The sequence below is a fragment of the Bombus huntii genome, unplaced genomic scaffold (genome assembly GCF_024542735.1).
Source record: "Bombus huntii isolate Logan2020A unplaced genomic scaffold, iyBomHunt1.1 ctg00000157.1, whole genome shotgun sequence".
NCBI classification, from domain to species: Eukaryota; Metazoa; Arthropoda; class Insecta; order Hymenoptera; family Apidae; genus Bombus; species Bombus huntii.
Genome location: NW_026099398.1, coordinates 61,800 through 71,927, shown reverse-complemented (window position 1 = coordinate 71,927; position 10,128 = coordinate 61,800). Strand labels below are relative to the sequence as shown.

The 10,128-nt window shown below is 39.2% G+C and overlaps 1 long non-coding RNA gene across 1 annotated transcript; it reads left to right on the top strand.

The window, feature by feature from the left end:
• The first annotated feature begins 9,197 nt into the window (after positions 1–9,197).
• LOC126877389 (uncharacterized) lies at positions 9,198–9,848 on the top strand. The gene is made up of 3 exons (XR_007694976.1): positions 9,198–9,589; positions 9,666–9,737; positions 9,816–9,848. It is a non-coding gene; the product is annotated as an uncharacterized LOC126877389 (long non-coding RNA).
• Positions 9,849–10,128: the final 280 nt, after the last annotated feature.

Here is a 10,128-nt window from a genome sequence, read left to right as displayed (position 1 = left end):
GCACTGTGAAATGGAGTTCAACGAGTGCTTAAACGTCGAAATATCTCCAACTGGAAGGAAATGACGGCTATTTTTCGCTAAAATTTTCGAAATCTTCGCGATTTGCGAGATATTTTGATTGTTTCGACGCTTAAATGGTTGTGCATTGCATTAGCACTGTGAAATGGAGTTCAACCAGTGCTTAAACGTCGAAATATCTCCAACGGGAAGGAAATGACGGCTATTTTTCATCAAAATTTTCGAAATCTTCGCGATTTGCGAGATATTTTGATTGTTTCGATGCTTAAACGTTGTGCATTGCATTAGCGCTGTGAAATGGAGTTCAACGAGTGCTTAAACGTCGAAATATCTCCAACGGGAAGGAAATGACGGCTATTTTTCGCTAAAATTTTCGAAATCTTCGCGATTTGCGAGATATTTTGATTGTTTCGACGCTTAAATGGTTGTGCGTTGCATTAGCACTGTGAAATGGAGTTCAACGAGTGCTTAAACGTCGAAATATCTCCAACGGGAAGAAAATGACGGCTATTTTTCGCTAAAATTTTCGAAATCTTCGCGATTTGCGAGATATTTTGATTGTTTCGACGCTTAAATGGTTGTGCATTGCATTAGCACTGTGAAATGGAGTTCAACGAGTGCTTAAACGTCGAAATATCTCCAACGGGAAGGAAATGACGGCTATTTTTCGCTAAAATTTTCGAAATCTTCGCGATTTGCGAGATATTTTGATTGTTTCGACGCTTAAATGGTTGTGCATTGCATTAGCACTGTGAAATGGAGTTCAACGAGTGCTTAAACGTCGAAATATCTCCAACGGGAAGGAAATGACGGCTATTTTTCGCTAAAATTTTCGAAATCTTCGCGATTTGCGAGATATTTTGATTGTTTCGACGCTTAAATGGTTGTGCATTGCATTAGCACTGTGGAATGGAGTTCAACGAGTGCTTAAACGTCGAAATATCTCCAACGGGAAGGAAATGACGGCTATTTTTCGCTAAAATTTTCGAAATCTTCGCGATTTGCGAGATATTTTGATTGTTTCGACGCTTAAACGTTGTGCATTGCATTAGCACTGTGAAATGGAGTTCAACGAGTGCTTAAACGTCGAAATATCTCCAACGGGAAGGAAATGACGGCTATTTTTCGCTAAAATTTTCGAAATCTTCGCGATTTGCGAGATATTTTGATTGTTTCGACGCTTAAATGGTTGTGCATTGCATTAGCACTGTGAAATGGAGTTCAACGAGTGCTTAAACGTCGAAATATCTCCAACGGGAAGGAAATGACGGCTATTTTTCGCTAAAATTTTCGAAATCTTCGCGATTTGCGAGATATTTTGATTGTTTCGACGCTTAAATGGTTGTGCATTGCATTAGCACTGTGAAATGGAGTTCAACGAGTGCTTAAACGTCGAAATATCTCCAACGGGAAGGAAATGACGGCTATTTTTCGCTAAAATTTTCGAAATCTTCGCGATTTGCGAGATATTTTGATTGTTTCGACGCTTAAACGTTGTGCATTGCATTAGCACTGTGAAATGGAGTTCAACGAGTCCTTAAACGTCGAAATATCTCCAACGGGAAGGAAATGACGGCTATTTTTCGCTAAAATTTTCGAAATCTTCGCGATTTGCGAGATATTTTGATTGTTTCGACGCTTAAACGTTGTGCATTGCATTAGCACTGTGAAATGGAGTTCAACGAGTGCTTAAACGTCGAAATATCTCCAACGGGAAGGAAATGACGGCTATTTTTCATCAAAATTTTCGAAATCTTCGCGATTTGCGAGATATTTTTGATTGTTTCGACGCTTAAATGGTTGTGCATTGCATTAGCACTGTGAAATGGAGTTCAACGAGTGCTTAAACGTCGAAATATCTCGAACGGGAAGGAAATGACGGCTATTTTTCATCAAAATTTTCGAAATCTTCGCGATTTGCGAGATATTTTGATTGTTTCGACGCTTAAATGGTTGTGCATTGCATTAGCACTGTGAAATGGAGTTCAACGAGTGCTTAAACGTCGAAATATCTCGAACGGGAAGGAAATGACGGCTATTCTTCATCAAAATTTTCGAAATCTTCGCGATTTGCGTGATATTTTGATTGTTTCGACGCTTAAATGGTTGTGCATTGCATTAGCACTGTGAAATGGAGTTCAACGAGTGCTTAAACGTCGAAATATCTCCAACGGGAAGGAAATGACGGCTTTTTTCATCAAAATTTTCGAAATCTTCGCGATTTGCGAGATATTTTGATTGTTTCGATGCTTAAACGTTGTGCATTGCATTAGCACTGTGAAATGGAGTTCAACGAGTGCTTAAACGTCGAAATATCTCCAACGGGAAGGAAATGACGGCTATTTTTCGCTAAAATTTTCGAAATCTTCGCGATTTGCGAGATATTTTGATTGTTTCGACGCTTAAATGGTTGTGCATTGCATTAGCACTGTGAAATGGAGTACAACGAGTGCTTAAACGTCGAAATATCTCCAACGGAAAGGAAATGACGGCTATTTTTCATCAAAATTTTCGAAATCTTCGCGATTTGCGAGATATTTTGATTGTTTCGATGCTGAAACGTTGTGCATTGCATTAGCACTGTGAAATGGAGTTCAACGAGTGCTTAAACGTCGAAATATCTCCAACGGGAAGGAAATGACGGCTATTTTTCATCAAAATTTTCGAAATCTTCGCGATTTGCGAGATATTTTGATTGTTTCGACGCTTAAATGGTTGCGCATTGCATTAGCACTGTGAAATGGAGTTCAACGAGTGCTTAAACGTCGAAATATCTCCAACGGGAAGGAAATGACGGCTATTTTTCGCTAAAATTTTCGAAATCTTCGCGATTTGCGAGATATTTTGATTGTTTCGACGCTTAAACGTTGTGCATTGCATTAGCACTGTGAAATGGAGTTCAACGAGTGCTTAAACGTCGAAATATCTCCAACGGGAAGGAAATGACGGCTATTTTTCGCTAAAATTCTCGAAATCTTCGCGATTTGCGAGATATTTTGATTGTTTCGACGCTTTAATGGTTGTGCATTGCATTAGCGCTGTGAAATGGAGTTCAACGAGTGCTTAAACGTCGAAATATCTCCAACGGGAAGGAAATGACGGCTATTTTTCATCAAAATTTTCGAAATCTTCGCGATTTGCGAGATATTTTGATTGTTTCGACGCTTAAATGGTTGTGCATTGCATTAGCACTGTGAAATGGAGTTCAACGAGTGCTTAAACGTCGAAATATCTCCAACGGGATGGAAATGACGGCTATTTTTCATCAAAATTTTCGAAATCTTCGCGATTTGCGAGATATTTTGATTGTTTCGATGCTTAAACGTTGTGCATTGCATTAGCACTGTGAAATGGAGTTCAACGAGTGCTTAAACGTCGAAATATCTCCAACGGGAAGGAAATGACGGCTATTTTTCGCTAAAATTTTCGAAATCTTCGCGATTAGCGAGATATTTTGATTGTTTCGACGCTTAAATGGTTGTGCATTGCATTAGCACTGTGAAATGGAGTTCAACGAGTGCTTAAACGTCGAAACATCTCCAACGGGAAGGAAATGACGGCTATTTTTCGCTAAAATTTTCGAAATCTTCGCGATTTGCGAGATATTTTGATTGTTTCGACGCTTTAATGGTTGTGCATTGCATTAGCACTGTGAAATGGAGTTCAACGAGTGCTTAAACGTCGAAATATCTCCAACGGGAAGGAAATGACGGCTATTTTTCGCTAAAATTTTCGAAATCTTCGCGATTTGCGAGATATTTTGATTGTTTCGACGCTTAAATGGTTGTGCATTGCATTAGCACTGTGAAATGGAGTACAACGAGTGCTTAAACGTCGAAATATCTCCAACGGAAAGGAAATGACGGCTATTTTTCATCAAAATTTTCGAAATCTTCGCGATTTGCGAGATATTTTGATTGTTTCGATGCTGAAACGTTGTGCATTGCATTAGCACTGTGAAATGGAGTTCAACGAGTGCTTAAACGTCGAAATATCTCCAACGGGAAGGAAATGACGGCTATTTTTCATCAAAATTTTCGAAATCTTCGCGATTTGCGAGATATTTTGATTGTTTCGATGCTTAAACGTTGTGCATTGCATTAGCACTGTGAAATGGAGTTCAACGAGTGCTTAAACGTCGAAATATCTCCAACGGGAAGGAAATGACGGCTATTTTTCGCTAAAATTTTCGAAATCTTCGCGATTTGCGAGATATTTTGATTGTTTCGACGCTTAAATGGTTGTGCATTGCATTAGCACTGTGAAATGGAGTACAACGAGTGCTTAAACGTCGAAATATCTCCAACGGGAAGGAAATGACGGCTATTTTTCGCTAAAATTTTCGAAATCTTCGCGATTTGCGAGATATTTTGATTGTTTCGACGCTTAAATGGTTGTGCATTGCATTAGCACTGTGAAATGGAGTACAACGAGTGCTTAAACGTCGAAATATCTCCAACGGGAAGGAAATGACGGCTATTTTTCGCTAAAATTTTCGAAATCTTCGCGATTTGCGAGATATTTTGATTGTTTCGACGCTTAAACGTTGTGCATTGCATTAGCACTGTGAAATGGAGTTCAACGAGTGCTTAAACGTCGAAATATCTCCAACGGGAAGGAAATGACGGCTATTTTTCGCTAAAATTTTCGAAATCTTCGCGATTTGCGAGATATTTTGATTGTTTCGACGCTTTAATGGTTGTGCATTGCATTAGCACTGTGAAATGGAGTTCAACGAGTGCTTAAACGTCGAAATATCTCCAACGGGAAGGAAATGACGGCTATTTTTCATCAAAATTTTCGAAATCTTCGCGATTTGCGAGATATTTTGATTGTTTCGACGCTTAAATGGTTATGCATTGCATTAGCACTGTGAAATGGAGATCAACGAGTGCTTAAACGTCGAAATATCTCCAACGGGAAGGAAATGACGGCTATTTTTCGCTAAAATTTTCGAAATCTTCGCGATTTGCGAGATATTTTGATTGTTTCGACGCTTAAATGGTTGTGCATTGCATTAGCACTGTGAAATGGAGTTCAACGAGTGCTTAAACGTCGAAATATCTCCAACGGGAAAGAAATGACGGCTATTTTCCGCTAAAATTTTCGAAATCATCGCGATTTGCGAGATATTTTGATTGTTTCGACGCTTAAATGGTTGTGCATTGCATTAGCACTGTGAAATGGAGTTCAACGAGTGCTTAAACGTCGAAATATCTCCAACGGGAAGGAAGTGACGGCTATTTTTCGCTAAAATTTTCGAAATCTTCGCGATTTGCGAGATATTTTGATTGTTTCGACGCTTAAATGGTTGTGCATTGCATTAGCACTGTGAAATGGAGTTCAACGAGTGCTTAAACGTCGAAATATCTCGAACGGGAAGGAAATGACGGCTATTTTTCATCAAAATTTTCGAAATCTTCGCGATTTGCGAGATATTTTGATTGTTTCGACGCTTAAATGGTTGTGCATTGCATTAGCACTGTGAAATGGAGTTCAACGAGTGCTTAAACGTCGAAATATCTCGAACGGGAAGGAAATGACGGCTATTCTTCATCAAAATTTTCGAAATCTTCGCGATTTGCGTGATATTTTGATTGTTTCGACGCTTAAATGGTTGTGCATTGCATTAGCACTGTGAAATGGAGTTCAACGAGTGCTTAAACGTCGAAATATCTCCAACGGGAAGGAAATGACGGCTTTTTTCATCAAAATTTTCGAAATCTTCGCGATTTGCGAGATATTTTGATTGTTTCGATGCTTAAACGTTGTGCATTGCATTAGCACTGTGAAATGGAGTTCAACGAGTGCTTAAACGTCGAAATATCTCCAACGGGAAGGAAATGACGGCTATTTTTCGCTAAAATTTTCGAAATCTTCGCGATTTGCGAGATATTTTGATTGTTTCGACGCTTAAATGGTTGTGCATTGCATTAGCACTGTGAAATGGAGTACAACGAGTGCTTAAACGTCGAAATATCTCCAACGGAAAGGAAATGACGGCTATTTTTCATCAAAATTTTCGAAATCTTCGCGATTTGCGAGATATTTTGATTGTTTCGATGCTGAAACGTTGTGCATTGCATTAGCACTGTGAAATGGAGTTCAACGAGTGCTTAAACGTCGAAATATCTCCAACGGGAAGGAAATGACGGCTATTTTTCATCAAAATTTTCGAAATCTTCGCGATTTGCGAGATATTTTGATTGTTTCGACGCTTAAATGGTTGCGCATTGCATTAGCACTGTGAAATGGAGTTCAACGAGTGCTTAAACGTCGAAATATCTCCAACGGGAAGGAAATGACGGCTATTTTTCGCTAAAATTTTCGAAATCTTCGCGATTTGCGAGATATTTTGATTGTTTCGACGCTTAAACGTTGTGCATTGCATTAGCACTGTGAAATGGAGTTCAACGAGTGCTTAAACGTCGAAATATCTCCAACGGGAAGGAAATGACGGCTATTTTTCGCTAAAATTCTCGAAATCTTCGCGATTTGCGAGATATTTTGATTGTTTCGACGCTTTAATGGTTGTGCATTGCATTAGCGCTGTGAAATGGAGTTCAACGAGTGCTTAAACGTCGAAATATCTCCAACGGGAAGGAAATGACGGCTATTTTTCATCAAAATTTTCGAAATCTTCGCGATTTGCGAGATATTTTGATTGTTTCGACGCTTAAATGGTTGTGCATTGCATTAGCACTGTGAAATGGAGTTCAACGAGTGCTTAAACGTCGAAATATCTCCAACGGGATGGAAATGACGGCTATTTTTCATCAAAATTTTCGAAATCTTCGCGATTTGCGAGATATTTTGATTGTTTCGATGCTTAAACGTTGTGCATTGCATTAGCACTGTGAAATGGAGTTCAACGAGTGCTTAAACGTCGAAATATCTCCAACGGGAAGGAAATGACGGCTATTTTTCGCTAAAATTTTCGAAATCTTCGCGATTAGCGAGATATTTTGATTGTTTCGACGCTTAAATGGTTGTGCATTGCATTAGCACTGTGAAATGGAGTTCAACGAGTGCTTAAACGTCGAAACATCTCCAACGGGAAGGAAATGACGGCTATTTTTCGCTAAAATTTTCGAAATCTTCGCGATTTGCGAGATATTTTGATTGTTTCGACGCTTTAATGGTTGTGCATTGCATTAGCACTGTGAAATGGAGTTCAACGAGTGCTTAAACGTCGAAATATCTCCAACGGGAAGGAAATGACGGCTATTTTTCGCTAAAATTTTCGAAATCTTCGCGATTTGCGAGATATTTTGATTGTTTCGACGCTTAAATGGTTGTGCATTGCATTAGCACTGTGAAATGGAGTACAACGAGTGCTTAAACGTCGAAATATCTCCAACGGAAAGGAAATGACGGCTATTTTTCATCAAAATTTTCGAAATCTTCGCGATTTGCGAGATATTTTGATTGTTTCGATGCTGAAACGTTGTGCATTGCATTAGCACTGTGAAATGGAGTTCAACGAGTGCTTAAACGTCGAAATATCTCCAACGGGAAGGAAATGACGGTGTTACGTATCAATTTGTTTGTTTAAATCGATCAAATCTAAGGTTGAATTTTACTGAAAAATTTTTTCTTTTTTTTTTTTATAGTTGAGTTTGAGTTTTGAATTTAATCGGAAAGGAAATAAATTAAAATGATATTATTGTGTATTTAATTCCGATTTAGGTTATTAATTAATACGGTAGTTGCTGCCACCAGAAATAGTCCAAAGACTATTTCAAAATATTTTATTTTTTATTATTTTCTTTTGCGTTTAATGGGTATCGTTAACTGACGCTTAATGCAACTGGTAAACGAATTTCACTTTTCGGCTAACCTGCTATGCGCAGGGATACTAGCGCGGGAGAGGATTAAAGCTGGGTACAATAAATATTTTTCCTCGTCGAACGGATTTTTACTTGAATGTGAAATGGGTTAGGTTAATATATATATATATATTCGATTAGCTAGATATATATATTTTAGCGTTGCTGGATTAGATAGGAATGTGAGATTGGTTGTTGTTTTATATAAATTTATTGTTTCGTTTGACTTCCTCTTCTCTTTTAATTTCGCTGTTAAGACCGAAACTCAATTCATTTACCCCGATGGATTCTATCGCCACGATTTTCTTGCCTTTTGAGTTTAGCTATCGAGGATAATTCTAACGATCCTCTCTGTGTGGGACTCGTGTGATTTCGCCAGCCTTGCCCAAAGACGGGTAATAATTTACCAACAGTGGGAGGAGGAAGGCGAAGATCGATGGGTGTTCTCGATAATTGAAAACACCGTTTGCACGAGCCGACATAGCGAACGATCTTTTGGTTAATTTCCCGAAGGAGGGATTGTTTTGTTATATCTTTCTTATAATCGCATGCAAGAATGGCAAGAATATCGGTTAATAGCAATACCGGTATCGTTCTTGATTTTCAATTGACCCCGACGATATATTTATTAGTCCTTTCTGAGCGGGACTTGTGTGATTTCGCAAGCCTTGCCCAAAGATGGGTAATATTTTACCAACAATGGGAGGAGGAATGCGAAGATCAGTGGGTGTTTCAGTAGCTGAAAACACCGTTCGCACAAGCCGACACAACGGACAACTCCTTTGTTTAAAATTTAAGCAATGTTTCTATCTTAAAAACCGTAAACGAAATCGATGATAGGAGGTTTTGATTCAATTCTCGAGGACAACGAGATTGCCAGAGAAGAAGAAAGTTTTTTTTTTTTAAATTTAATTTGCTTACCTTGAGGAAAAGGTGCTATCGGGTGCCATCACTCCAGCTGTCCCGGTGATCGTCGAAGGTTGTTGGGTTTATTATTTAATCTCGAATATAGTTTTCTATCAACCTTTACTTTATTAAACTATTTCGATACAAATTGAGTGACTTGCTAACTGAATTGATATCGCAATGAAGACTTAAAATTTTACTTTATTTAATCGCGACTCTCTTTTCTTTATCGAAAAACTAAAGACCCCGAAACGCAAAATACTTATACAAATTTCTAGACGCAAAGAATAATGAGCCGTAGTAACAAACGATCGCAAACTGATGAACGAATAATGCACGAATAATGAGCTAATAATGCACTGAATAAAGAACTGATTATGAACTGAATAAAAAATGAACCGATTATGAACTGGTAATGATCTGAATAAAAATCAACCGATTATGAACTCCGCGCTATGTTGCATCGCTTATTTATAATGCCATCCCCCACGAGGTGGTGGTCCGCTGGGGGTACGCTTCCGTGGGAATCGGGATGTTGCAGTTTGGGCTTCTTAGAATCGTACGTGACAAAATGTAAATACCATATTTCGACTTAGTTTTTATCAGTCTTGTGTTTCCGCTGAGCTAGCGTCTAGGAGATTTGAGGCATTCCACGCTGATCTAGTCCGTTTCGCGAGAAACTTCCACGTGCTGTACCGTGGGAATTACCGGTGTTTCTTTGGCGCGTGGAAGGGCTGGTGGCTGCAGCATCATTATTATTTTAAAGTTTGCTCGGGCAACACGCGCAACTCCGCTGCTCTCCCATAACAAAGACCTCCTCCTTCGAATTGTTTTGCGTAAGTTTGGATGTTTGCATATTAAGATTGTTTTGTGATTTTGATTGTTTTTCCCTTTTTTTTGCTATTTCCTTAGGCTTCGGTGATCGACGTTCGAACCATGTTTGCTGAGTCGTTTCTATCAGAGGTTCCTTTCCAGACTTCCCTGGTACGTATTTAGTCTTATTTTTAGTTCGTTTGGTTCGTCCTGTTTCGTTTTATTTAAAATATACCGTGTTGTTTCCAGCCCAAGCGAAAGAGGGATTCCGAAGAGCCCATGGGCGACTCAGGGGAACCCATCAAGCGCATGCGGCCTTGTGATGGACCACGAGTGTCGGGGAGTTTGGAGGAACTGTTTTACATTGGTGCCGAGGCTGTGTCGAAATTGGGTTTTGACGATTTAGTTACTTTCGACGAGAGTTTCTTTGATGCGGAGACCGTCATATTGGAGAGGGAACCCCCTCTGGTTGAAATCGTCGATACCGAGCGTTGCGTGAAAGTTCGTTTTGCGAATGAAATTCCCGAAGAGGTTTTGGAGGCGCATCTTCGTCACCATGCTT